The following is a 27,139-nucleotide window of genomic DNA, read 5'->3' on the forward strand; positions in this document are numbered from 1 at the left end:
GGACCAAAGGTGTCTGCAGCTGAGGACTCTGGCATACCTCCCATCTTTTTGAGATAGGAATGAGGGACACCTATTAGCAAGAGTATGTAGGCATAGGACACACCCCCTGCCACGCCCCCTTAACCACTTTACAACTGCACTATAGCCGAAAGATGGTTACAGCACAGTTGTCCAGTTCTGGGAGGGTGTCAAATGGCGTCCTCCTGGAACGTGCCCCCAGCGGAGCGCACCCGGCGCTGTCAGTGATTGATGTGACCTATGGACACAGCTGAATACATGACTAGGGAAAAGGCCAATCACAGAGGCCTTTTACCACGTGATCAGCTGTGTCCAATCGCAGTTGACCACTATGTAAGTACATTTGTCGGTTATCAGCAGCACTTTCCTCATGCTGCGTGAGGAAAGTACTGCTGATAACCGACAACTGTCAAAGACATCTGCACTGATAATGTGTCATGTGATGAGCTGTGTCATGACAAGGTAAAAGACCAATCACAGTGGCCTTTTACCATATGATTAGCTGTGTCCAATGACACAGCTGATCAAAAAGTAAATACAGTTGCTGGTTATCAGCAGCACTTTCCTCACACTGTCACAGCGTGAGGAAAGTACTGCTGATAATCGGTAAATATCACAGAGCAGATCTGCACTGATAATCAGTGCCCTGATTATCAGTGTCGCCCAGCAGTGCTGCCAGCAGTGCCACCAGTCAGTGCTGCCTATCAGTGCCCATCAGTGCTGCCTATCAGTGCCATCAGTCAGTGCTGCCTATCAGTGCCCATCAGTGCTGCCTATCAGTGCCATCAGTCAGTGCTGCCTATCAGTGCCCATCAGTCCCTATCAGTGCTGCCTATCAGTGCAGCATCATCAGTGCCTTCTCATCAATGTCCACCACTGCTGCCTCATCAGTGCAGCCTATCAGTGCCCATCAGTGCTGCCTATCAGTGCCGCCTCATCAGTACCCATCAGTGCTGCCTACCAGTGCTGCCTATCAGTGCAGCATCATCAGTGCCTTCTCATCAATGTCCACCAGTTCTGCCTCATCAGTGCAGCCTATCAGTGCCCATCAGTGCTGCCTATCAGTGCCGCCTCATCAGTACCCATCAGTGCTGCCTATCAGTGCTGCCTATCAGTGCAGCAGCATCAGTGCCTTCTCATCAATGTCTACCAGTGCTGCCTCATCAGTGCAGCCTATCAGTGCCCATCAGTGCTGCCTATCAGTGCCGCCTCATCAGTACCCATCAGTGCTGCCTATCAGTGCAGCATCATCAGTGCCTTCTCATCAATGTCCACCAGTGCTGCCTCATCAGTGCAGCCTATCAGTGCCCATCAGTGCTGCCTATCAGTGCCGCCTTATCAGTACCCATCAGTGCTGCCTATCAGTGCAGTCCCATCAATCCACATCAATTAAGGAGAAAAATTACCTGTTTGCAAACTGTTATAATAGAAACAAAGAAAGCTTTTTTTTCAACTTTTTTGTTCCTTTTTGTTTATAGTCCAAAAAATAAAAACCCCAATGATGCCTAAATACCAAAAGAAAGCTCTATTTGTGTGAAAAAAAGGATGAACATTTCATATGGGTACAATGTTGCATGACCGCACAATTGTCATTCAAAGCATGACAGTGCTGAAAGCTGAAAATTTGCCTGGGCAGAAGGGGGGTATGCAGCAATTTAGAAATTGGATGAAAGGTTTAGCACTTTTTGAAAGATAAACAGTGCATTTTACATACAGACAAAAATGAGGGACAAATGAGGAGGCATGAGGGACAGAGGGACTTTGTTCCAAATCAGGGACAGTCCCTCGAACTCAGGGATAGTTGGGAGCTATGCTCTGGTGGCCATTATTGGAACATAGAGCTGTTGCAAAGATTTGGCTATAATGATGAAAATGATGGATAAGTGCGCCACATACTGGTGGGGTGAGGTAGTGAGAGAATGAAAGTTCCACGGTTTCCAAAGGGGGTCCTGGATAGTAAAGGTTTGAGAACCACTGTTGTGGGGTAATAATAATCAATGTTGAGAGGTGTTAGGTTGTGAGGGTACACCAACCACATAACATGGATCTGCTAGGGAATAGGAAGTCCTTGCCATTTCTACTGGTGGTATTGTTGGCCTAAGACTGTGAAGAAAGTAGAGCCAGAAACAGGGGTGCCAAACTGCTGGCCCACTGAGCCCTCTAATGTGGCCTGTGACCTCCTGCTCTGGGATGGCAGGTCGGCAAGTTGGGTTCCTAACTGGCCAGCCCAGAGCATCAGTGATCTGAATGGAGCCGGTGTTAGAGGAAGCACTGCTGCGGAGGGGGCCGAGCCACATAAGTCGATGCTTCCTGTATAGCGCCCCCTCCTGTCACAGGTGGAGTGATACTAATTGCATTTCAACTGGGACAGCAACAGCTGGCAATACCTGTAGCAGGAAAGATTTCTGAATGGATGAATATTATTATTAGAGGTCAGTTTATATTGTAAAATCACAGTGTAGATACTTATTTATTTATTTATTTATTTATCGAGTTTATATAGCGCCAAAGGGTTTGCTCAGCGCTGTACAATAGAGGGGGGACAATACATGAAACAGTACAGTAACATCAAACAGCACACAAGGGGTAAGAGGGCCCTACTCTTTCGAGCTTACAATCTAGGAGGGAGGGGGTAGAGGTACAGGAGGAAATGGCTGTGGGGGATGGAGTGGAAGGAGGAGGGAAGGGCAGCGGCTGTTAGGTGAGGGTGGGGTAGGCTTCCCTGAAGAGGTGGGTTTTCAGGGAGCGCCTGAAGGTGAGGAGGGAAGGTGACAGTCTGATGGGTTGGGGTAGTGAGTTCCAGAGGATGGGGGAGGACCTGGAGAAGTCTTGCAGTCGTGCGTGGGAGGAGGAGACCAGGGAGCAAGATAGAAGGAGGTCCTGTGAAGAGCGAAGGGTACGGGTAGGGTGGTATCTGGGAATCAGGTCGGTGAGGTAGTTAGGGGCAGTGTTGTGAATGGCTTTATAGGTCAGAGTGAGCAGTTTGAATTTAATGCGTTGGGCAATGGGGAGCCAGTGGAGGGAGAGGCAGAGGGGGGTGGCAGAGGTGGAGCGGCTGGTGAGGTGGATGAGTCTGGCAGCTGAGTTCAGGATGGTCTGAAGCGGGGTGAGTTTGCACTGGGGTAGGCCGGTGAGGAGGGAGTTGCAGTAGTCAAGGCGTGAGATAATCAGGGAGTGAACGAGTAGTTTAGTGGTGTCTGGGGTAAGGAAGGAGCGTATCTTGGAGATGTTCCGGAGGTGGAGCCTGCATGAGTTTGTGAGAGATTTGATATGAGGTTGAAAGGAAAGGTTTGAGTCCAGAATGACGCCAAGGACCTTGGCTTGCGGGGCGGGATTGATGGTGGTGTTGTTGGTAGTGATGGAAAGGATGGGGGGGGGGCACGGGAAGGGGGAAAGACGAGAAGCTCGGTTTTGGAGAGGTTGAGTTTGAGGAAATGGAGCGACATCCAGTCAGAGATGTCGTTTAGGAGGTGAATGATGCGGGCGGAGAATGTGGGGGTGAGGTGAGGGGTGGATAGGTAGATTTGAGTATCATCAGCATAGAGGTGGTAGTTGAAGCCGTGGGAGTGTATGAGTTTGCCAAGGGAGGAGGTGTAGATGGAGAAGAGAAGGGGTCCAAGGACAGAGCCCTGGGGGACCCCAACAGAGAGGGGGAGGGAAGAGGAGGTGGCGCCGTTGTAGCAAACGCTGAAGGAGCGTTGGGATAGGTAGGAGGAGAACCAGGAGAGAGCGGTGTCTCTGATGCCAAGGGAGAGTAGTTTATTAAGGAGGAGGGGGTGGTCGACTGTGTCAAAGGCCGCAGAGAGGTCTAGGAGAAGGAGGACAGAGTAGTCGCCTTTGGCTTTGGCGGTTAGTAGATCGTTGGTGATTTTGAGGAGGGCAGTTTCGGTGGAGTGTAGGGGACGGAAGCCGGACTGTAGTGGGTCAAGGAGGTTGTTGTCAGTTAGGTGGGCGCTTAGGCGATCGTAGACCAAGCGCTCAAGGAGCTTGGACGTGAGTGGCAGTAGGGAAATTGGTCTGAGGTTGTTGAGGTCAGTGGAGTCCAGGGAGGGCTTTTTGAGTATGGGGGTGATGTGCGCATGTTTTAGGGGGGAGGGGAAGACGCCAGTAGCGAGGGAGAGATTGAAGATGTGGGTAAGGGAGCGGATGAGGGAAGAGGGGGGTGACCGGAGGAGTTGAGAGGGGATAGGGTCCAGGGGGCAGGTAGTGAGGCGGGCTTCTGAGAAGACTCTGGTGACTTCCTCAGTGGTAGTAGGGCTGAAGGAGTGCAGTGATGGGGGGGTTACGGTAGGCAGGGCCTTGGGTGTGGTGGGGGGCAGTGCCGTTGCAAGGTCAGAGGAGGGGAGAGATGAGAGGGTGATGGAAGGGGGGAGGCTAGATGGGGAGGTAGACTGCAAGTTGACTATGTCCTTGCGGATTGCGTCAATCTTGCTATGGAGATGAGTGGCAATCTCGTGGGCGGTAAGTGAGGTACTGAGTGGAGGAGGGGGGGGAGAGAGCAGGGAGTTGAAGGTGGAGAAGAGTCGGCGAGGGCAGTTAGAGAGGGTGTTGATCAGGTCAACGAAGTAGGCCTGCTTGGCGGCGTGGAGGGAGGAGGTGTAGGTGAGGAAGGCAGATTTGTAGAGGGAGAATGCATGAGGGGACCTGGTTTTGCGCCATAGTCTCTCCAGCGCACGACTGCGACGTTTGAGGCATTTAGTGTGGTCGTTCTGCCATGGTTGGAGCGGTCTGGGTTTGATGTTGCGTGTGGTTAGGGGTGCCAGAGAGTCTAGGGTGGCTGATAGTGAGTCGTTGTACGCGGTGGTGGCTAGGTCAGGACATGACAGTGGAAGGATGCTGTCGTGCAAGCGGTCGGCAGCCGAGTGGAGGGGGGCCGGGTGCAGGTTGCGGAGGTTGCGGCTGGTGATGGTTTGGCGCACTGGGGGGGGGGAGTTAGGGGAAGGGGAGATGGAGAACGTGAGGAGGTGGTGGTCGGAGAGAGGGAAGGGGGTGTTAGTGAAGTGGTTAAGGGTACTGAGGTGGGAGAAGACGAGGTCCAGGGTGTTCCCATTGATGTGGGTGGAGGATTGAGTGTGTTGTGTGAGCGCGAAGGAGGTGGTTAAGTGGAGGAGTCGAGAGGTAGCTGGGGTGTTGTCGTTGATGGGGATGTTGAAGTCCCCGAGGATGATGGTCGGTAGCTCAGAGGAGAGGAAGAAGGGAAGCCAGGCGGCGAAGTCATCCAGGAAGCGGGCTATGGATCCGGGGGGCCTGTAGATCACTGCGATCCTTAAGGGGGTGGGTGAGAAGAGCCGGATGCAGTGAGCCTCGAAGGAGGAGAAGGTTAGGGAGGGGGGGTTAGGGAGGACCTGGAAGGTGCTCAGCGGTGATAGGAGCAGGCCGACACCACCACCTTTGTGACCGCTCAGTCTTGGTGAATGGGACCAGATGAGACCTCCATGAGAGAGTGCCGCAGGGGAGGTAGAGTCGGTGGCCTGTACCCAGGTTTCGGTGATGGCTAGGAGGTTGAGGGAGCGGGAGATAAAGAGGTCATGGATGGCAGTTAGTTTGTTGCAAACCGAGCGGGCGTTCAGAAGTGCAACCGAGAGAGGGGGGATGGATGTGGGGAGGAGGTGCACAGGTATGAGGTTGAGGGGGTTGCGGCGGCTGGTGGGAGCAGGGGGGTCCCTGGAGGGGGGGAGAGGTGGTGAGGGGCCAGGGTTCGGGGAGATGTCCCCAGCGGATAGGAGAAGGAGAAGGGTGAGGAGGGTGGCATGGGAATGGGAGGTGCAGGAGCGTGTGGGTCTGGTAGTGGTGGCACGTGGGTCGACCGAGGAGTGGAGTACCAGGAGGAGGTGGTGAGTGCCGTAGTGGGGAGAGGGCAGAAGTGAAGGGGCAATGTAGAGCCGTTTTGGGGGGGTGGGCGGGTAGAGGGAGGCGATTTTTGGGATGGAGGAGAGGAAAACGAGGAGGAGAAGTGCAGGTGGCATGCTGGGGTGAGTGCAGTGCTGTTCGGGTCAGGGGAGGTGAAGGGATACGGGTCAGGGCGAGGTGATGTGGAGAGTCTATATCACCGTGGAGGAGTCCACTAGAGTCCTTCTGTAGGGGGAGAGTGGGAGTAGAGTCCAGCAGCTGGCTGGGTACGGGCCAGCTGCGTACGGGCCTACTGGGTACGGGCCAGATACGGGCATATCTCTTCTGCAAAAGGCTGCTTTCAGACTGATCCGCAGATGCACCTACGTGTTACCTGCACTGAGCCATAGACATCTGTTATTACTTGAGGGTTTGGCGTGCCTTCAGAAAGTACTTCAGAAGTATATGACAAGGTGCAGCTAACCCACAGGAGCGCCTCAGGTGCACTGCGCTTCATCAGTGGTGCGGGTAGCACTAGGGTTGGCACCTCATCCCTTTAAGTCATCATGCAACCTTGATGTATTTACAGTTGTTTTTTATTATTATTGTTATTATTATTATTATACAGGATTTATATAGCGCCAACAGTTTGCTCAGCGCTTTACAATATAATGGGAGACAATACAGCAACAATACAAGAGGGTTAGGAGGGCCCTGCTCCTTGGAGCTTACAATCTAAGAGGGAGGGGCTGGTGGTACAAAAGGTAGTAACTGTGGGGGATGGACCGGGAGGAGAGATAGAAGATTCCATTATTAGCTAAGAGTAGGATAGGCTTCTTCGAAGAGATAGGTTTTCAGAGATCGCCTAAAAGTGAGCAGAGTAGGCGATAGTCTGATAAATTGGGGTAGAGAGTTCCAGAGGATGAGGGAAGCTCTGGAGAAGTCCTGGAGATGAGCATGGGAGGAGGAGACAAGGGAGCTAGAGAGCAGGAGGTCGTGTGAGGAGCAGAGAGGACGGTTTGGGTGATATTTGGAGACAAGATTGGTGATGTAATTTGGGGCAGAGTTATAAATGGTTTTATATGTTATTGTTAGTGTTTTGAATTTTATCCATTGGGCAATGGGAAGCCAGTGGAAGGATTGGTAGAGAGGGGTTTTTGGCTTCTAGCATTTTTTTCTTCAGCCAGTAAACTCCCCAGCATGTTATCCTATGTGTCCATGCGCACATAGGCCTTTAATCAGCATTTTTTGGGAGGAATGTTTTCTAGTTTGGAAAAAAATCCAGAACTAGTGGGTTTCAAGAGGTGTTTTTTAGCTGTAAAAATGCTCTATCGATGACAAAAGCTGAAAAACGCTAAAAAACGCAGCTATGCAGCAATTTTGAGCCTGAAGATTTTGTGGGAGTATACGTTTGCTAAAAAAGGGCAAACGCTGAAAAAAACTAAAAAACACTGCAAAAAAGCTAAAAAAATGCAAAAAAACTCACGTTTTTAGTGCAGCATTCTACAGTTAACGCTACTGGCGTTTTTATAACGTCCAGTGTGCATAAGGCCTAAAACCGAACACATATTAGTTACACAGGTTCTGTGGCTGATTAAGGTGCTAATTAAACTCATTTAACCACTAGGGGACCGCTCACAGTACATATACTGCTACAAGGCGGCCCCTGTGTGTTTAGAATCGTCATCCTGATTACAAGATAGGGGGCATGCGCGCGGCCGCTCTACCCACGGCACCGATCAAGGCCGCGGGTGTTATTCACCAGGTCCCGGCCGGTGATTACCCGCCGGAGCCTGGTGATTGCTGGCAAACACTGACAGGGAGCACAGCTGCATTGTTTTCAATCGAGCTCTCCTCCCTATCAGTTTTCAGCACACTATTCTTGATTGCTGAGTTCAGCTTACCGGATCAGTGTGTAACAGTGAAGAACACCACCCCCGTCCCCTAGTAAAACACTCCCCTCACACAGTTAACCCTTTGATTGCCTTCTAATTTTAACCCCTTCCTCCCCAGTGCCATTAGTACAGTGTCAGTGCTTTTTTTTTGCACTGATCACTGTATTGCTGTCACTGGGGGATGTCACTGACCCAAATCAGTTCCCTCCCAGTGTCAGAATGTCCGCCACAGTCCCGCCATAAGATGCTGATCGCTGCCATAAGTCGCTGATTGCCGCCATAAGTCGCTGATCGCCGCTATTATTAGTATAAAAAAAAAATCCAGTATCTATACTGCCATTTGTAAACGCTATAACTTTCATGTAAACCAATTAATTTACATGTATTGGGATTTTTTTAGCAAAGACATGTCGCAGAATACATTTTGGCATCATCCTGGTATAATTTTGTTTCAGTCGGCGATCGGCTTTCATGTAAAAGCAATCCTAGTGGCTAATTAGCTGCAGGACTGCTTTTACAAGCAGCGGGAGATGATGCCCCCTCCCCCGCTGCCTTCCATGGCCTTCTCGAGCAGTCTCGTGCCATCGGGGGAACCTGAGAATACAGCCGGTGTTTCTGCCAGCTGACCATAGAGCTGATTGGAGACCAGAGTGGGGCCAATCATCTCTATAGCCTAAGAAATCAGAAGCTACGAGCATTTCATCACTTCAGAATTGTAATAAAAGATGTTAAAGTGAGCGCGACTTAAATGCAAAAAGTGTATCAATGTGTATACACAAAACCGTTAGTGAGCAGCTGATACACCGAAAAGGTAACCAAGTAAAACCTCCAAAACAAACATATATAATAGATAAATGGTGCAGCGCTAAAAACTAGAGTACAGTTTATACACACAATATATATAAACATGCATGATATCACTCTGAGGGTGATCAATAAATACAAAAGTTCAGTGTAATAGTGCGGATCATGGAAAGATCCCAATTCAAGGTGAATGGACGTCCTGATCCAAGGTGTGATGGTAGGTGTGATCACACAAATAGGTGGAAAACGCACTCACCAGATGTGCGTTTAATATACGCGATATGTAATCCTGCGTCACCAGGCCATAAAACGATCATCAGATCCCAGATCAGATTGTACCCAGATCACCATCTCAGTTCCACAGAAGTGAAGTCATCTGAAACCGCTACCAGGTATCACCACCAGGGTCCTGAGTCCTCCAGATGGGCACTGCAAATGATAGCACTCACACAGAGTGCCCAATAAGAGACCTCATAGCGTGATACTGCTTTAGATGCTTTTATTCAGGGTTGGTTGGTGTGGGGTACATACAAAAATAAACCAAAAAGTTACTGACCATATGCATTCCTAGGTGGTTAGGTGTCCTGCTGCTGCTGCCCCTACTGACGCGTTTCGTGCGATGCACGTATTCATAGGGTCCAGGGCTGGCCAGGACATCCTCATCAGTGCTATTTATAAATGTGAATGGCAAATTTGCCTAATACGGCCGCCATTTTCTCGGCTATCCGCGCCTGGTGACGCAGGATTACATATCGCGTATATTAAACGCACATCTGGTGAGTGCGTTTTCCAGCTATTTGTGTGATCACACCCACCATCACACCTTGGATCAGGACGTCCATTCACCTTGAATTGGGATCTTTCCATGATCCGCACTATTACACTGAACTTTTGTATTTATTGATCACCCTCAGAGTGATATCATGCATGTTTATATATATATTGTGTGTATAAACTGTACTCTAGTTTTTAGCGCTGCACCATTTATCTATTATATATATTTCATCACTTCAGTTTCGCAGGATATAAACAGCGCCATTTGTAAATTGGGAAAGCATCTGATCACACCGATTTTGGTTTGATTAGATAATGTAAGGGCAGAGGAGATATCTAGAGTCTGATAGACCCCAGATTTCTCAAAAAAGAATATATGACAATGCCCATTGAAGTTATAGGGGATATTTGCATTTCCTGTGATGGCATTAAAAGTGATAAAAAAATGAAAGGGACAGTGTAAAAATAAGTAAAAAAATCAAAATAACTTTAAAAAAAAAAAAGGCATCGCTCCCCCCCCCACACACACGCACCTGTGTGCGCGAGCTTTGACCCTGTACTGGTATGTAAACAGTGGTTGCACCATGCATGTGAGGTATTGCCGTGAACATCAGATCAAGGGCAGTAATTCTAATACTAGACCTCCTCTGTAAATCTCAAATTGAAGCTTGCAAAGGCTTTTAAAACGTTGCCTATGGATATTAAAAATGTATGCAGTTTGTTGCCATTGCACAGGGCATGCACAGTTTTAAAGCATGTCATGTTCGGTATCTATTCACTCAGCATACCATCATCTTTTATATTTTACCAAATAATTGGCCATTATATTGTGTTTTTGTGCATTAAAAATAAAAAAAGTGTATTTTTGTTTTAAAATTGCGGTTGAAAAATAACTGCGCAAATACAATGTGACATAAAAATTGCAGCAGCCACCATTTTATTCACTAGAGTTTTTGCTTTAAAAAATATATATAATGTTTGAGGGTTTAAATTCATTTCCTAGCATAAAATACTGATTTGTTTTCATGGGAACAAAAAGTGTCAGAAAAGGCTTGGTCTTCAGGTGGTTAGAAGAGTGAATGATGTGTGGCATGAACTTCTAATACTGGGCATAAAACGCCCCCACCCCCCAAAATGACTCCTTTTTGGAAAGGAGACACCCCAAACTATTTGCTGAGAGGCATCTTGAAACAATAGAAGAATTTATTTTTTTACCACAAGTTTTTGGAAAATGACAAATTCTGCTACTTCTCCCAAGTATGGGGGTACCACATGTGAGAGATGTTTTGGCAGTCTAGCCAAGTACAGGACCCCAAAATCCAATAAGCACCTTCAGGCTTTTAAAGGGCTTTATTTCCTCATTACACTTCCTGACTACCTATCACGGTTTCAGAGGCCCTGAAATGCCAGGATAGCACCAAACCCTCCCAAATGACCCCTTTTTGGAAAGTAGACACCCCAAGGAATTTGATAAGAAGCATGGTAAGTATTGCGCAGATCTCGTTTGTTGCCACAAGTTTTTGGAAAATTAAAAAAAAAATGTTTTTCTTTTCTTTTTTTATATTTCAAATCCTTGTGAGAAAAAAATGAGATCTGCAAAATACTCATCATGCCTCTTTTTAATTTCCTTGGGGTGTCTACTTTCCAAAAAGGGGTCATTGGGGGGGGGGTGCTATCCTGGCATTTCAGAGCCTTCAAGACTGTGATAGGTAGTGAGGAAGTGAAATGAGGAAGTTACGCACCTTCAGGCTTTCAACGTGGTCATTGGATTTCAGGATCCTGTATGTGGCTAGGCTCCCAAAAACTCTCACACATGTGGTATCCCCATACTCGGTAGAAGTAACAGAATGTATTTTGGGGTGTAATTCCACATATACCCATGGCCTGTGTGAGAAATATATAATTTAAATGACAACTTTGTGGAAAAAAAAATGTTTGTCATTTTCCAGAAACTTGTGGAAAAAAATAAATCTTTCATGGACTCAATATGCCTCTCAGCAAATAGCTTAGGGTCAATAAACAGAAAATGCTGTACAATAAACCCTCAAAAACTATGTGCAGTCCAAAAACCACAAGTCCAATCTTTAAATCCACTTCTTCTTGTGTTCAAAAATTCCTCCGTTAATATACCTCAAAAAGAAAAAATATTCACATAGTGCATTATCCTTTTATATATCCAAATAATAGTGACTTTATTCAAGTGAATACCCAATCACATTAAATTAGTGAAAAAGTGAACAAAGTGAAAAAAACTGTGAAGCCAAAAAATAATAATGAAAAACCACGTGAATGTGAATCACTCTTCAGTGCTTTCATCCAACCAGCACTGTGACACTTCTAAATAAGGAATGCATACCCTTACCAACATTCAGAAAAGAGGAAGCTTTATCCTCCTATTTAGTCCTCCTATTGGTCTTTACTCCATATAGTCTGTCTTCATATTACCACCAAGATCCACCAGCCTTGAAACTCCATATATCCATTCCATATAAATATAAGCATACAGGAAACACAAATAGCATAATACCGCCAGAGCCAATCTTAAAAGTAACTTTAATTAAGGTGCTCACATTTAGATAGCATAAAAACCGCTTTAAAGGTATTAGGAAATGTTTTTACAGCAAACCAGGAAGTGCCCAGGGGAAATCAGACGATCCGCCCTCATCCAAAATGGCCGCTGGTCAACTTCCGGTTCTCGTGTGCGCGTTGACGTCACTTCCCATGACGCGTTTCGTCATCGACTTAATCCCTTATGATTCCCTGCATTCACTATGTCTGGTCTCCCCGGACCCTGCATTCACTATATCTGGTCTCCCCGGACCCTGCATTCACTATATCTGGTCTCCCCAGACCCTGCATTCACTATATCTGGTCTCCCTGGACACTGCATCCACTATATCTGGTCTCCCCGGACCCAGCATTCCCTATATCTGGTCTCCCCGGACCCCACATTCACTATATCTGGTCTCCGCGGACCCTGTATCCACTATATCTGGTCTCCCTGGACCCTGCATCCACTATATCTGGTCTCCCCGGACCCTGCATTCACTATGTCTGGTCTCCCCGGACCCTGCATTCACTATATCTGGTCTCCCCGGACCCTGCATTCACTATATCTGGTCTCCCCGGACCCTGCATTCACTATATCTGGTCTCCCCAGACCCTGCATTCACTATATCTGGTCTCCCCGGACCTTGCATTCACTATATCTGCTCTCCCCAGACCCTGCATTCACTATATCTGCTCTCCCCAGACCCTGCATTCACTATATCTGGTCTCCCCAGACCCTGCATTCACTATATCTGGTCTCCCCGGACCCTGCATTCACTATATCTGCTCTCCCCAGACCCTGCATTTCTTATATCTGGTCTCCCTGGACCCTGTATTCACTATATCTGGTCTCCCCTGACTGACCCTGCATTCACTATGTCTGGTCTCCCTGGACCCTGCATTCCTTACATCTTGTCTCCCCGCACCCTGCATTCACTATATCTGGTCTCCCCGGATTCTGCATTCACTATATCTGGTCTCCCCGGACTCTGCATTCACTATATCTGGTCTCCCCGGACTCTGCATTCACTATATCTGGTCTCCCCGGACCCTGCATACACTATATTTGGTCTCCCACAGTACACACAAAATGGAAATGCATCTAGTCTAGTAAATATAAACTGCTAAATACCTTTTCTCATCAGCAGTTAGAGAAGTCTTGTGACTTCTATCAGTGTCAAGCACCGCACATGTTAACTCTTGTAGAAGGAGTTTGCATTCTGCTCTAGGAAGACCTCAGTCTGGACAGTGCTGATTGGCCCTGTGCTGATAACATGCACTCTCCCAAGAAAGAAAAAAACCTCTCTAGCAATATACACCAAACTGAGCATGTGCAGAATGATTCCACACAATATGTCTTATCAGGAGATAAGAGGGGGGCACTGGAAGAAGAGGAGGATCAGAGAAGACAGGATTAAACAGAGTTTTTACACAATGCAGAGGATTAACCCCTTAGGTTCCACAGTGAGTATAACAAGCATGCTTTACTGCATATACAGACTGTTGTGGGTTTAGTAACATTTTAAGTCGCCTTCGCTCTTCAACAGGTTGGGCACCCGCCGCATAATTATTATACCAATATACAATGTTCACTCTAATAACGATGTTCCCAAAATTTCCCACTAGATGGTGCCATTGTGCTACCACATCACATTGCCTGCTTTCACAATCCCAAATCCTGGATTTTATTACAATGCATTGAATGACTGCAGAAGATATTGATGTCACTAACCTGGCCTGTAGTGTAGACACAGATGTCATTTTTAACCACTTTCCCTCCAGAGGTTTTACCCCCCTTCCTGACCAGGCCATTTTTTGCAATACAGCGAGGTGCTAATTTAGCTGCCAATTGCGCAGTCATGCAATGCTGTACTTAAATGAAATTCCTGTCCTTTTTCCCCCACAAAAAGAGCTTTATTTTGGTGGTATTTGATTGCCTGTGCATTTTCTATTTTTTGTGCTATTAACAAAAAAAGACCGACAATTAAAAAAAAATAAAATAAACAACAAACATGTCCAGTAAAAAAAATTAAGAAATCTAATTTTGTCATAAATTTAGACCAAAATGTATTCTGCTCCATGTTTTTGCTAAAAAAAATCCCAATACGTGTAAATTAATTGGTTTACGTAAAAATTATAGCGTCCACAAATCGTGATATATATACTAGACTTTTAATTTTTTTTTAGACTAGTCATGGCGGCGATCGGCGACTTATAGCAGGACTGCAGGACTGTGGCGGGCATTCTCACGCTGGGTGGGAACTGACTAACTGCCACTGACATCCCCAGTGACACTAATACAGTGATCAGTGCTAATAAAAAGTACTAATGGCACTGGGCAGGAAGGGGTTAACATTTGCGGTGATCAAAGGGTTAACTGTGTGCTGGGTGTGTTTTACTAGGGAAACATACTGCTTTGTATTGCTCTGCTATGCTAATACAAAGCAGCATGTCGGTGCTGACAGGGGAGAGATATGTGTTGTTTACATACAGACAATCGCCGGGTGCCGGCTGCAATCTCTGGCCGGGACCAGGTGATAAACAGCTGTAGTCGCCAACTGCGGTGCGAGTAGGGCGGCACGTGCTTGTGCGCTCACCCTACCCAGAAATGGAAAATCACATATATATATATGATTTTGCACAGCCCTGCCGTCCTGTAGCAGTATTTCTGCTGTAGTGCGTCGGGGAACCAGTTAACCTCCCTAGAGGTCTGATTATGTCAATATTTCTGTGCTCAAAGCGGTACTTTTTTTGCATGGAAATATGTCGTTTTTTTATTGTAGGCCTGTAATTTTTAGGAATAACTCACTGAAATCTGTCCAAACAAGAGTCTAGTAAACATCCCGGGTATGATAAAATTTGAAACACAAAATCATAAATTATAATATAATAAATAATCATTAAAAATAATAATATAATAATACATTTAATTCAATAATATAATCAAACCAAAAACAATGAAATTTGAAATATAGCGCCAAGTTCGCACATCACTGAGCAAAGTCACAAAATCGTTTTCAGTGTCTGATGAGGAATTTCCCCCACGAATCATTATCACTCAATTCTGCAAGTGGTTCTGATTTACTATCGCTGTTCTCTAGCCGGTCTAAAACCACTTTTGACCTAAAGGGACACTTTTTGGACGCCATGGACGTTTCTCAGTTTCCAGGCAGAAAGAACAGTAAAAATGCAGGCAGGGCGCAGGACAAAGCACTCGGGACAAAATGTATGTGAAATGGTTTGATACAGTAATGTTATACTATGTGATTTTAGTGTATTTAGCGAATGTCACTTTTTTACATTTCCTGCCGGTTCCGGCCCCCATATGTTCAGACACTCGCAGGGACCAGAACCCCGAAGACAGATGCCGGCATCGGCCGGAGGAGATGGCCGGGGACGCTGCAGGGGGGACATCGCGGGAGCGCAGGAAAAGGTAAGTGAAACAGGGAATCCCAGAGCAACGCTGCAAAATAATCCCGAGTGTAGCTCGGGGTTACCACTTTTGGCACTGATAATTAACCCCGAGCTACATTTGGGAATACCGCCAGGGGGGTTAAAGTTAGTTGTTGTTCTGTTAATTACAACAAAAGTGAAGTTAAAATGTTTATTAGGCATAAAAGACACAAAACAAGTCACCGTTTTACGTATTTGCTGTGTTGTGTATTTCCATAAGGCCACCAATTGCTTATCATACATTAAGAGGCAGGAGGTGCAGTGAGCCATCATACTCTACTTCTGCTGTCAGGGGAAATCATATGGAGTTTTCTGTGTGGCTTCTAGCCATTAAATTGGCCCTTTTTAGCCACTGAAGAGTGAGAGATAAAAATGTTAGCATGTTCACTATTGTCAGCATTGGGCAAGAATAGTGGTGGGTCCTGCCCAGGGGCGGACTGACAATTTGGAAACTCGGGCACTGCCCGAGGGCCCGGGGTCAGTAGGGGGTCCCATGAGATGCCCCTGGTACCTTTTTCATAGGCTTTTATGAGTTTGGGCAAGGACACAGGGGCCCCATGATCCCCTATTGCCCGGGCCCCCCTGGTCCTTCCATTAGAATAAATAATTTGATTTAGAACCTGAGTGTTATGGATGCCTCCTGTATAAAATTTGTATTTAATAAAATAAAATATTAACAGTTTCTAGATTTTTATACATTTATGCACATTACTGTGCAACTGCCGGCTAGAGGAGTGGTCAGGTCCCCCTCCTGACGCTGTGTTGCAAGCTGGGCTGAGTGTCCCAGCCTGCTTGTCCACCAAGTGGTTGAGTGAGGAATCCTTTATCTGCCCCTCTTGCCTCCTTCTCCCCCTCACCTCAGCTCACCTAAAGAAGATGATGCAGCCACTCAGTATACTGGGATTTGTATTTCTGGAGGGGCACTGCACTGTGGAGTACATGGAGCTGCAAACTACCAGACCCAGAGAGACACCTTGATACGGGAGGGGAGAGCAAAGTTTTCCCAGGCAAGTGAATGGAGGTCTGGGCAGACAGTATCGGGAACCAGAGTGCGCAGACCTGTTGCTATGTATGCCTACATAGGGAGAGAGTCTTGTGGGGGCCAGCTGAGGACTGGGTGATAAGAGTTTCATGCTTGCTGGGGAGTGCAGATCTGCTGCTGTGTGTGTGTGTCCTTGCCTACCCCAGACAGAGAGGCCAAGGACCAGAGAGCTGGGACTGAGCCTAGAGGCCCAAACTGAATTGCCAGGGCTTGGCTTTTGAGGACATCAGACCACAAAACGTTCAGGACAAGATTTGCTGTGTGCCAAGATTAGTAAATGGAAACAACTGTGCCTAAACCATCACTGTGAGCAGGATTGATGGCAGTAGTGGCTTAATTTTGCAAGTTAGGTGCCAGGCATTATACAAACACCGTCCAGGGGAACCCCATTCAGGAACACCTATGCATACCCCCATCCAGGGACATAATCACAGAGGGCATTCTGGGACACTTTTTTTTGTTTGGTTATTGCACAGTTACTGTGTGACTATTAAATGTCATATTATAGATTTCTATTCACATTAGTTTTACACATTTATATCCAGTCACCTGTTTATTGCTCTGTGCATTGCATTTACCTACCTTGCAACAATATATTTACTTTATCTACCTTCAAGTAGCTAGTGGTCTATCTCCTGTTTACTAATGCAGTGCTACCCACGCAGGGACCGCTTGATACTGCTTGTCCCCAGTGGTTGCCCTGACCTAGCAAGCCTCACACCTCTGACACTCTGGGTTCAGACATATTTCAACAGTGTAGGACAGCCTTTCTCAACCAGGGTGTCCAGGCACCCTGGGGTGCCTTGAGGTTTCTTCAGGGGTGCCTTGGCAAAATGTCTAAAAATTGCCCATAACTTGCATACAAACCAGAGGGTTGATCAAGCCTGCCTTTTAGTTATACAAAGTAACTAACAAGAGTCGGGCTCTGCATATACCATCAAGCAGCCCGCAGCCTCTCTCAGATCCCACCCGGTCCCCTTCCCTTCTTCCTTTCCTTCTTTTGGGATATGGCACTGCCCCCCTGAAAAATACTGCTGCCCCCTGCAAATAGTCGCCCTAGGCAAATGCCTTGTTTGCCTTGTGGTAAATACACCCCTGGCTGGGGTCACATTAGCTCAGTGATGGAGAAAACTGGAGAGAAACACTGGAATACTAGTTAGTACCAGTGTGCAAAATTGTATTTGCTTTGGAAGAATAAATCACCTCTAATGTTGGGTATCCTACATGCGTGGATGTTGCTGTTAGAATAGTTTTTCACATTTTAGAATGGGGTGCCTTGGGACTGTCCATAATTTTAAAGGGTGCCTTGACTGAAAAAAGGTTGAGAAACACTGGTGTAGGATAACAATTCAAGAGACACAATTCTATAGTAACACCTCTATATTAGTCTTGTTCAAAAGAGTAGACCACAAGAATGATGGGTTTAGGATTTACAACCCCAGTTACAGAATACTGGTAAAATATGAAAAATCAATTAGCAACATTTAACAAATTATACCGTCATGAGTAGTAAGCTTCAATTATTAAACTGCAGCACCAGCAGCAAGAGGGGAAAGAAATTATCAGCTCCTTCTAGGCCAGGGGTCTCCAAACCTTTGAAACAAAGGGCCAGTTTACTGTCCTTCAAACATTAGGAGGGCCGTATTATGACCAGTTGGCATAGAGAATGTTGTGGGACCAGCATCGGTGAAAATAAATATAGGGTACTATTCCTCCCATTAATACCATTAATACCCATCATTGGTATTAATGGGAGGAATGATGCCCCATCATTGGAATCAGTGTAAGCAATAGTGTCCCTTTGTTGGTGTCAAAATGAGGAACAGTACCTCATATCATTGGGAGGAATAGTGCCCCAAGAGCTGGATAAAGGCTAGCAAAGGGCCACATCCAGCCCTTGGGCCTCAGTTTGGAGACCCCTGCTCTATCCTACTGGCACCGCAATTGTGGATGCAGAGAATTATGTAAATGTATACTCCAACATAAAGAGATATAAGTATCCTAATTTGAATAATAATGGCCTTATAAGAGAAAAGGTTCCTTTAACTAGAGATTGCCACTTGAGTCCTGTGATGTTCAAAGTGGTGCTGGTATCCACTGTCTCCTGCTAGCAATGGTGGGGCCCATACACAGTAGTGAATACCAGTGATTCAAATAAGATAACAGATAGTCTGTGGTAAATGCTCAAAGCAAAGATCTCTTGATACTGAGGTGTAAAGGTGTTTGCATGCAGTTTCTCTAGAGTGATGACAGAAGGAGGTTTGGCATCCACCTGCTCACCAATCCAATGGATAGCATGGCCTTCTAGGAACAGAGTTCTTGCACAGGTTCATGGCTGTTTGCAGGGATATGCAGAGATGCTATCTGACAGCCTGTTAGTACAGCAAAAATGTCTGTGTTAACACAGTGGCAATCCTGAGGAAGAGAAGCAGATGGGACTGCGGTGTGGCAATCGACTGCGGTGTGGCAATTCGGTTAAGTTCAAGCCACAGTACACTGTGAAGACAGTGAAGCATGGTGGTGCAAGCATCATGAAATGGGGATGTTTCTCATACTACGGTGTTGGGCCTATTTATCGCATACCAGGGATCATAGAACAGTTTGAATACATCAGAATACTTGAAGAGGTCATGCTGCCTTATGCTGAAGAGGAAATGCCCTTGAAATGGGTGTTCCCACAAGACATCGACCTCAAACACACCAGTAAACGTGCAACATCTTGGTTCCAGACCAACAAGATTGACGTTATGGAGTGACCAGCCCAATCCCCGGATCTTAATCCAATAGAAAACTTGTGGGGTGACATCAAAAATGCAGTTTCTGAGGCAAAACCAAGAAATAGAGACGAACTGTGGAATGTCGTCCAATCATCCTGGGCTGGAATACCTGTTCACAGGGGCCAGAAGTTGGTTGACTCCATGCAACATTGACTCCATGCAATGTTCTCAGAAACAGTGCTTATACAACGAAATATTCATTAAATGATTCAAAGGAAAGCAAAATCTTCAAACATTTTTCAGTTTATATAGTGAATGTTTGAGTTGGTAAAGAAGAATACAAACACTGCTATTTTTTTGAACCGTCTAATATTCACTTTTCTTCAATTTGTTTAGAGGAACAACACAAATTTGATATATTTTTCTTCATGTTTTGATTTGGAATGGAATGTGTCGTGTTCCCAATGCATTTGTGTGGATGGAAATAAAAGCTATTAGAAGGATTTTGAGCTTTATTCACTTTTTTCAACACACTGCTATTATTTTGAACACAACTGTACCAATACTCAAGATTCAGCCAGAGGGAACGTAGCGATTTGCAGAGTCTTGGCAGAACAGAGACTCCATCATACCAAGCAGCTCCTGCCAGAGTAGCGCTAAACAACCGTAATATTTTCTCTATAAATCGAACTTTAACTCCATTTTATAATAAAGACAAAATGTTAGCTTTTGCTGCACTAAGTCTCAGCTGGACAATACACAAAAGGCACATTCTAAGGGTCAAATTTCCAAAGCCCCTAGCAAAATGTCCTGATATCAGGGGAATCTGGAAAGTCATAGGCACTTCACAGGGGGTACATAATTGGAATCTAGCCCTGTGTGAAGCTGATATCCAGCAGACCCCCCCAGCACAAGAGACTTTTATGTGTAATTAGCTTTGGCCGGCCTTGTGAAGATTAATTACTGGAGTGAGTCACAGGAAAGACAAAGCTGGCACTGAACAGGGCGTCCTGCAGCCTACATTTTCCATAGAGGTCCTGGGCAAAGCTTGGCATCTTACCTTCGTCTTCCTGGAATTTCCACATCCCAGGTGCTCGCTAATTAAATAAGAATAGAAGTATTAATTTTCTTGTTACATATTGGGCTTCAAATAAGGGCTGTACTGTGCCTAGCTGCTTAGAGTGTCTGAAATACCTGTTCCTAAATGTAGAAAAGAAAAACAAAATTAAAAGGCAACTGTTATAAATTTCTATGTATCTTTTTGCATGTAAAAGGAAAGAGGGGTGTTGCAGTGAAATCCCTTTAAATTCAGGTGTTTTGACTTTCCTGTAAAAATCATCATGTCTGCAGATATAATACGCAAGATAAATATTTGGTGAGCTCTATGCATAGTGTAGAAAATATATCTTTAAAAAAATGATGAGTGACAGAAAAGTAAAAATATAAATGGGGAACAGATGAAGATTTTGATGATAATGCCCTGCAATCTGTTACCTGTGAGTGTGCACCTTCTGTCTTCAAGAAATGTTGCAAATAGTGTAGGGTGATATATTTACTATGGCAGGATGTTTTTGTGGGTATACAACCCCATCCCCACCAAAAGAGGCTACCGGCTCTCTACTGTTCAGGGCAGTTGAACATACAAACTGCACAAAAGGAATAGATAAACTAGCTCAGACAAAAAATGTACGTATATATATATATATATACAGTATATAGGAGGTGTGCCAGTTTAACCACTTGCCTACCGGTCACTTTCACTCCCTTCCTGCCCAGGCCATTTTTCAGCAATGTTGCATTTTGAATTACAATTGCGCAGTCATGCAACACTGTACCTGTATGACATTTTTATCATTTTTTTCACACAACTAGAGCTTTCTTTTGGTGGTATTTAATTACCACTGGGTGTTTTATTTTTTTTGCACTATAAACAAAAAAAAGAGTAAAAAAATGTGAAAATTAAGAAGTTTTTCTTTGTTTATATTATAAAATGTTGCAAACAGGTAATTTTTCTCCTTCACTGGTGTGCGTTGATGAGGCTGCACTGGTAGGCAGCACTGATGGGCACTGATAGGCAGCACTGATGGGCACTGATAGGTGGCACTGATGGGCACTGATAGGTGGCACTGACTGACAGCACTGACTGGTGGCACTGATAGGTGGCACTGATGGGCACTGATAGGCAGCACTGACAGCACTGACTGGTGGCACTGATAGGCACTGACAGGCGGCACTGATGGGCACTGATAGGCAGCACTGATAGGTGGCACTGACTGTCAGCACTGACTGGTGGCACTGATAGGCACTGATAGGCAGCACTGATGGGCACTGATAGGCAGCACTGATAGGTCACACTGACTGACAGCACTGACTGGTGGCACTAATGGGCACTGATGGGCACACCTTCTGGACAGCACTGATGAGTGGCACTGCTGGGCACTGGTGGATGGCATTGCTGGGCCACACTAATCATCAGGGCACTGCTCTGTGACATTTGCCGGTTATCAGCAGTACTTTCCTCATGCTGTGACAGCGTGAGGAAAGTGCTGTTGATAATCAGCAACTTTCCTCGGTGATCTGCTGTGATTGACCTTTTACTTCATCATGTGATCAGCTGTGTCCGTAGGACATAAAGATCATGGAGATTGCTGGGTGTGCGCCGCTGGGGGCGCACGGGAGGGTGCGTTTTGGGAGGACGTCATATGACGCCCTCCCAGAACTGGACAACCGTGCTGTAGCTGTCATTCGGCTATAGCGCGGTTGTGAAGTGGTTAATTCCTGGAATGCCCTCATTGTAGCCCTATGGTGGTGAGTCACACAGCCTCTGGCACTCTGGCGTGTTCTCACATGTTCTAACTTGCACTTGCCTGGGTTGCAGATCAGTTGACCTTTCTGGAGTAGTAAAAGAAATAAGTGTGGCGCTGTTGGCGGAAAATGAGCAACGGGAATCTGGAGCAGCAGTTTAGCATCAAATTTTCAGTGAAAATTTACAAAAGTTTGAGCGAAACATTAGCTCTGTTATGAAAGGCTTATGGTGAACATTCCATGAAAAAATCAAGTGATTATAAATGGCATAGACAGTGTAAGAAGGGGCAGGAAGATGTCTGCAATGAGGCAAGAAGTGGGCAGCCAAAAATGCAAAGGACAGATGCAAGTGTTGTAAATAAAAAGTTTACAGAAATCTGTTCTGAGGAATAGATCAGAAGTCTGGCCTGACAAGTGAGGTCTGCACCACAACAATGCTCCTGCACAAGATGCATTGTGTTTGCTAGTTTCTGGCCCAGAAATCTATTCAGAAACCTGACCAACCACTGTATTCCCCTGACTAGTTTGGCCATTTCCAAAATTAAAAAATGTCTTAAAAGGACACAGGTTTGGTGACGTTCCGGACGTCCAGTGCACCACAAAAAAAGGTACTGCACAGCATTAAGTGAACTTGCATGGTGATTTTCTTCAACCCTTTGCAGCAGAAGAAGCTCCTGTCAAGGTGTTAACTTCTGTGGACAGCCTGGATGTCTCTGTGTGATGGTTGCAGTTTCATCTTTGTTAAATTTTTGTATTACTTTTGCTACAGTATTCTGACTGATACAATAAGTAATGCTATGCTGATCTTCTTGTAGCCTTCACCTTTCTTGTGTAAAGAAATTATTTTCTTTCTCAGACCTTGTTACATTTCTCTTCCATGTGGTGCCATAGCTGACAGCATGAAATGGGAAGGGATTTTATTTTGTTAAGTAACGCCCTTTTATAATCAGCTGTCTGCTGGACACCTGTGTAATACATAATTAAACTCACCTGTAGTTGAATTCTTGTTAATTAGGATTTTGTTGTCTAACATTTAGCTTTGCTCCTAAGACTTTCATTGGGGTGTATTTATTTTTGCAACATTTTTGTTAGGAAAAATACTTTTGTGTGTGCAAATGAACAAATCTTGTTTGCAATCAATGGTCCGCATTTGTGGGAGTATTTTGTAGTATCGTGTCCCATAGAAAATGTTGATTCTGAAAGTGAAGTAGCTTAATTTATGCTAATTTATACTGAGCACAATATATATATATACAGTTGCAGTATATATATATATATATATATATATATTAGGTAAAATAATTTTTGAACACGTCACCACTTTTCTCAGTAAATATATTTCTAAAGGTGTTATTGACATTACATTTTCACCAGGTTATGTGTAATAAAATGGAGCTGATTCACACATGTGCAGTGCGGATTGAAGCTCAGGTTATACAGTAGTTGTTCACTGGTTCATGCCAGGTTAACATCAGGTTCAGGACAGGATTAGCTCAGGATTTTATCCTCTTTACACATATGCGGTTTAGGAACGTTCCCATATAGGTCGATAGTCTGTAATCTGCACCTGAACCTGAAGACACTGCTCAGAAATTGTACAGGACTCTTTTTCAAACCACAATGAATCTGCACCGCCAGAGCACCAGACATACTGTATGTTGAGAGGCACCATAGGAAGCAATGTTTTTTCACGTCATGCGGATTGGATATGGTTCAAACTGCATCCAATCTGCATATATGTGAACCGACACTCAGAGTGCAAGCACAACCCTACTGCATGTGAAAACGTTTTTTTGCCCTGAGTTGAGCTTTAAGGGGAAAAAACAAATAAATGCACACATTTTTTCTGAAAAAGTATCTGCTTCTGTTATTTTTCCTTGCAAGAGCCTGAAAAGCATTGCACCCACAATCAGTGGATCGCGGGCACAGCGGTAGGCTCCTGCAAACTCTTCCTCCAGTTTCTATGGTGGCAGACGGGGCTGCTGAAGCATTTTACATGTTACATCTTAAATATAAAAAAACAATTTTGGTGAAGTGCTTCAATTCTTCACTCCAAACATGATGCGTGTTAGCACGCATCATGAGCGCGGTAATGTACTTTCGGTTACGCACATCCAGCAGACGCCATCTTTGGACACCCAGCACCTTGCAGTACACCCACAGCACATGGGAGACCAGCTGTGTGAGATCTGCAATACTGTGAGTGTTCTCTTTTGGCTTGTTTTCATTTGTTATATGGAATAAACAGCATTTCACTATGGAGGCTCTCTTGGTCTACCTCTCTATGGCCTTGTGATAATCCTGGGGGTATTACTATCTGAGGCAGTGTTTTTCAACCTTTTTTGTGCAAAGGCACACTTTTTTCATGAAAAAAATCACGAGGCACACCACCATTAGAAAATGTTAAAAAAATTTACCTCTGTGCCTATATTGACTATATATAAAGTAATTCTCTTGAATAGGAATCAAACACAAAGAAATTATTTTATAATTACTTTATTATGAAATAATAAAGTATTTTATAATTGGACCCGGGGGCCGGACCAAGAGTAGATGAATGATGTGTATGTGTCATCCATAGTAAGTATAGTAATATTCCCCCATAGTAAGCATAGTAATTAATCCCCCATATAGTAATTCATCCCCCATAGTAATTAATCCCCCATATAGTAATTCATCCCCCATAGTAATTCATCCTCCATATAGTAATTCATCCCCCATAGTAATTCATCCCCCATAGTAATTAATCCCCCATATAGTAATTCATCCCCCATAGTAATTCATCCCCCATAGTAATTAATCCCCCATATAGTAATTCATCCCCCATAGTAATTAATCCCCCATATAGTAATTCATCCCCCATATAGTAATTCATCCCCCATAGTAATTCATCCCCCATATAGTAATTCATCCCCCATAGTGTAATTCATCCCCCATAGTGTAATTCATCCCCCATAGTAATTCATCCCCCATAGTAATTCATCCCCCATATAGTAATTCATCCCCCATATAGTAATTCATCCTCCATATAGTAATTCATCCCCCATAGTAATTCATCCCCCATATAGTAATTCATCCCCCATAGCAATTCATCCCCCGTATAGTATTTCATCCCTCGTATAGTATTTCATCCCCCGTATAGTATTTCATCCCCCGTATAGTATTTCATCCCCCATATAGTATTTCATCCCCCATATAGTATTTCATCCCTCATATAGTAATTCATCCCTCATATAGTATTTCATCCCTCATATAGTATTTCATCCCCCCATATAGTATTTCATCCCTCATATAGTATTTCATCCCCCCATATAGTATTTCATCCCTCATATAGTATTTCATCCCTCATATAGTAATTCATCCCTCATATAGTATTTCATCCCCCCATATAGTAATTCATCCCTCATATAGTATTTCATCCCCCCATATAGTATTTCATCCCCCCATATAGTATTTCATCCCTCATATAGTAATTCATCCCTCATATAGTATTTCATCCCCCCATATAGTATTTCATCCCCCCATATAGTATTTCATCCCCCCATATAGTATTTCATCCCTCATATAGTAATTCATCCCTCATATAGTATTTCATCCCTCATATAGTATTTCATCCCTCATATAGTATTTCATCCCCCATATAGTATTTCATCCCCCCATATAGTATTTCATCCCCTCATATAGTATTTCATCCCTCATATAGTATTTCATCCCCCCATATAGTATTTCATCCCTCATACAGTAATTCATCCCTCATATAGTAATTCATCCCCCATATAGTATTTCATCCCTCATATAGTATTTCATCCCCCCATATAGTATTTCATCCCTCATATAGTAATTCATCCCCCCATATAGTATTTCATCCCCCCATATAGTATTTCATCCCCCCATATAGTATTTCATCCCTCATATAGTAATTCATCCCTGATATAGTAATTCATCCCCCATATAGTATTTCATCCCCCCATATAGTATTTCATCCCTCATAAAGTAATTCATCCCTCATATAGTATTTCATCCCCCACAGTACTATTCCCCCCCCCCCCTTCTAGTAAGCCAAGTCCCCCGTGTCAATTCACTTACCTTTTGCGTTCCTCTCGCTGTCTTCCCGCGCCGTTCGGGTCTTCAGGGCGGACTGTGAGAGGAGCCTAGCTCCCCTCCCCTCACGTTCGGCACGCTGCCCCGCCTACACACATCCTGACAGCCACATCCGCAAGCCGGATTAAAAGGTCCGCGCGGACTTTTGGGGCTGCCAACCGAGAGGAGGCAGGGGAGCGGCCGACCGAGAGGAGGGAGGGGAGCAGGCGCCCGGCACACAGAAGAGCCGCATTAGACTGGGTAAAGAGCCGCATGTGGCTCGCGAGCCGCGGCTTGCCGACCACTGAATCATTAGATTCTAATGATTGGTCTATTTGTGAGCCGAAGCCACATGTTACAGATGAAATTGGAATTTTTCCCACGGCACACCAGACAATATCTCACGGCACACTAGTGTGCCGCGGCACAGTGGTTGAAAAACGCTGATCTGAGGGCATAAGTGACCTGGCAGAGGAGATGGAGTGGTACTACAGGAGCATTATAACAGAGATCCCCAGTCTAGTGGAACATTATTACTTACAGCATTGTGGCCCTTAGGGGTCGCATGGTTAAGGTGAGGAGGCACTTTAGCCACTTTTGGATCACGATATACACGTGTGGCATGCTAAAACGCATCATGTTTGGAGTGAAGGATTGAAGCACTGACATCGCGGTGTTTGTTTGCACATGAAATATCAAGCACTTGTTATTGCACTTTATTGTGGATTTTTATCTTTAACCAACATTTATATTCATACTGAGCACCTGTCACTTTCAGTTAGAGTGTGCAGTGTCATTGTGCATTACTTTTACTTTGCATATATTGTATTTTGGCACAATCTAGTCAGCAAACGCATGACCTGTCTTGCACTCTCAGCACTTGGCACTTATATATATGTATATTTTTTTTTTTTGGGGGGGGGGGTGGGGGAAATACTTAGCACTAGTCATTTGTATCTTTCAATATAGCGTGGTCACTTTATATGCATTTTATATTTTTATATCATTGCACTTTATATATTTAGTTCTTTATGTGAAGCGCTTCACCAACATTGGTTTTTTACGTTATACATCCTGTGGTATTGGGAATAGGTGGTATCAGCTTGCATATATTTGGGGTTTTGTTTGTTCATACCAGTGGAGCGCAGGGGGATTATTTTTACACCTTAAAT

The 27,139-nt window shown here is 44.9% G+C and overlaps 1 protein-coding gene across 1 annotated transcript in view; it reads left to right on the plus strand.

Annotated features, from left to right (window-relative positions):
• IGSF5 (immunoglobulin superfamily member 5) overlaps positions 1-27,139 on the plus strand; it is a 91,384-nt gene that overhangs the window by 24,141 nt on the left and 40,104 nt on the right. The gene's annotated exons all lie outside the window — the stretch shown is intronic.

This window comes from Staurois parvus, unplaced genomic scaffold (assembly GCF_062004578.1).
Source record: "Staurois parvus isolate SC_StPar_1 unplaced genomic scaffold, SC_StPar_1.0 ptg000195l, whole genome shotgun sequence".
Lineage (NCBI taxonomy): Eukaryota > Metazoa > Chordata > Amphibia > Anura > Ranidae > Staurois > Staurois parvus.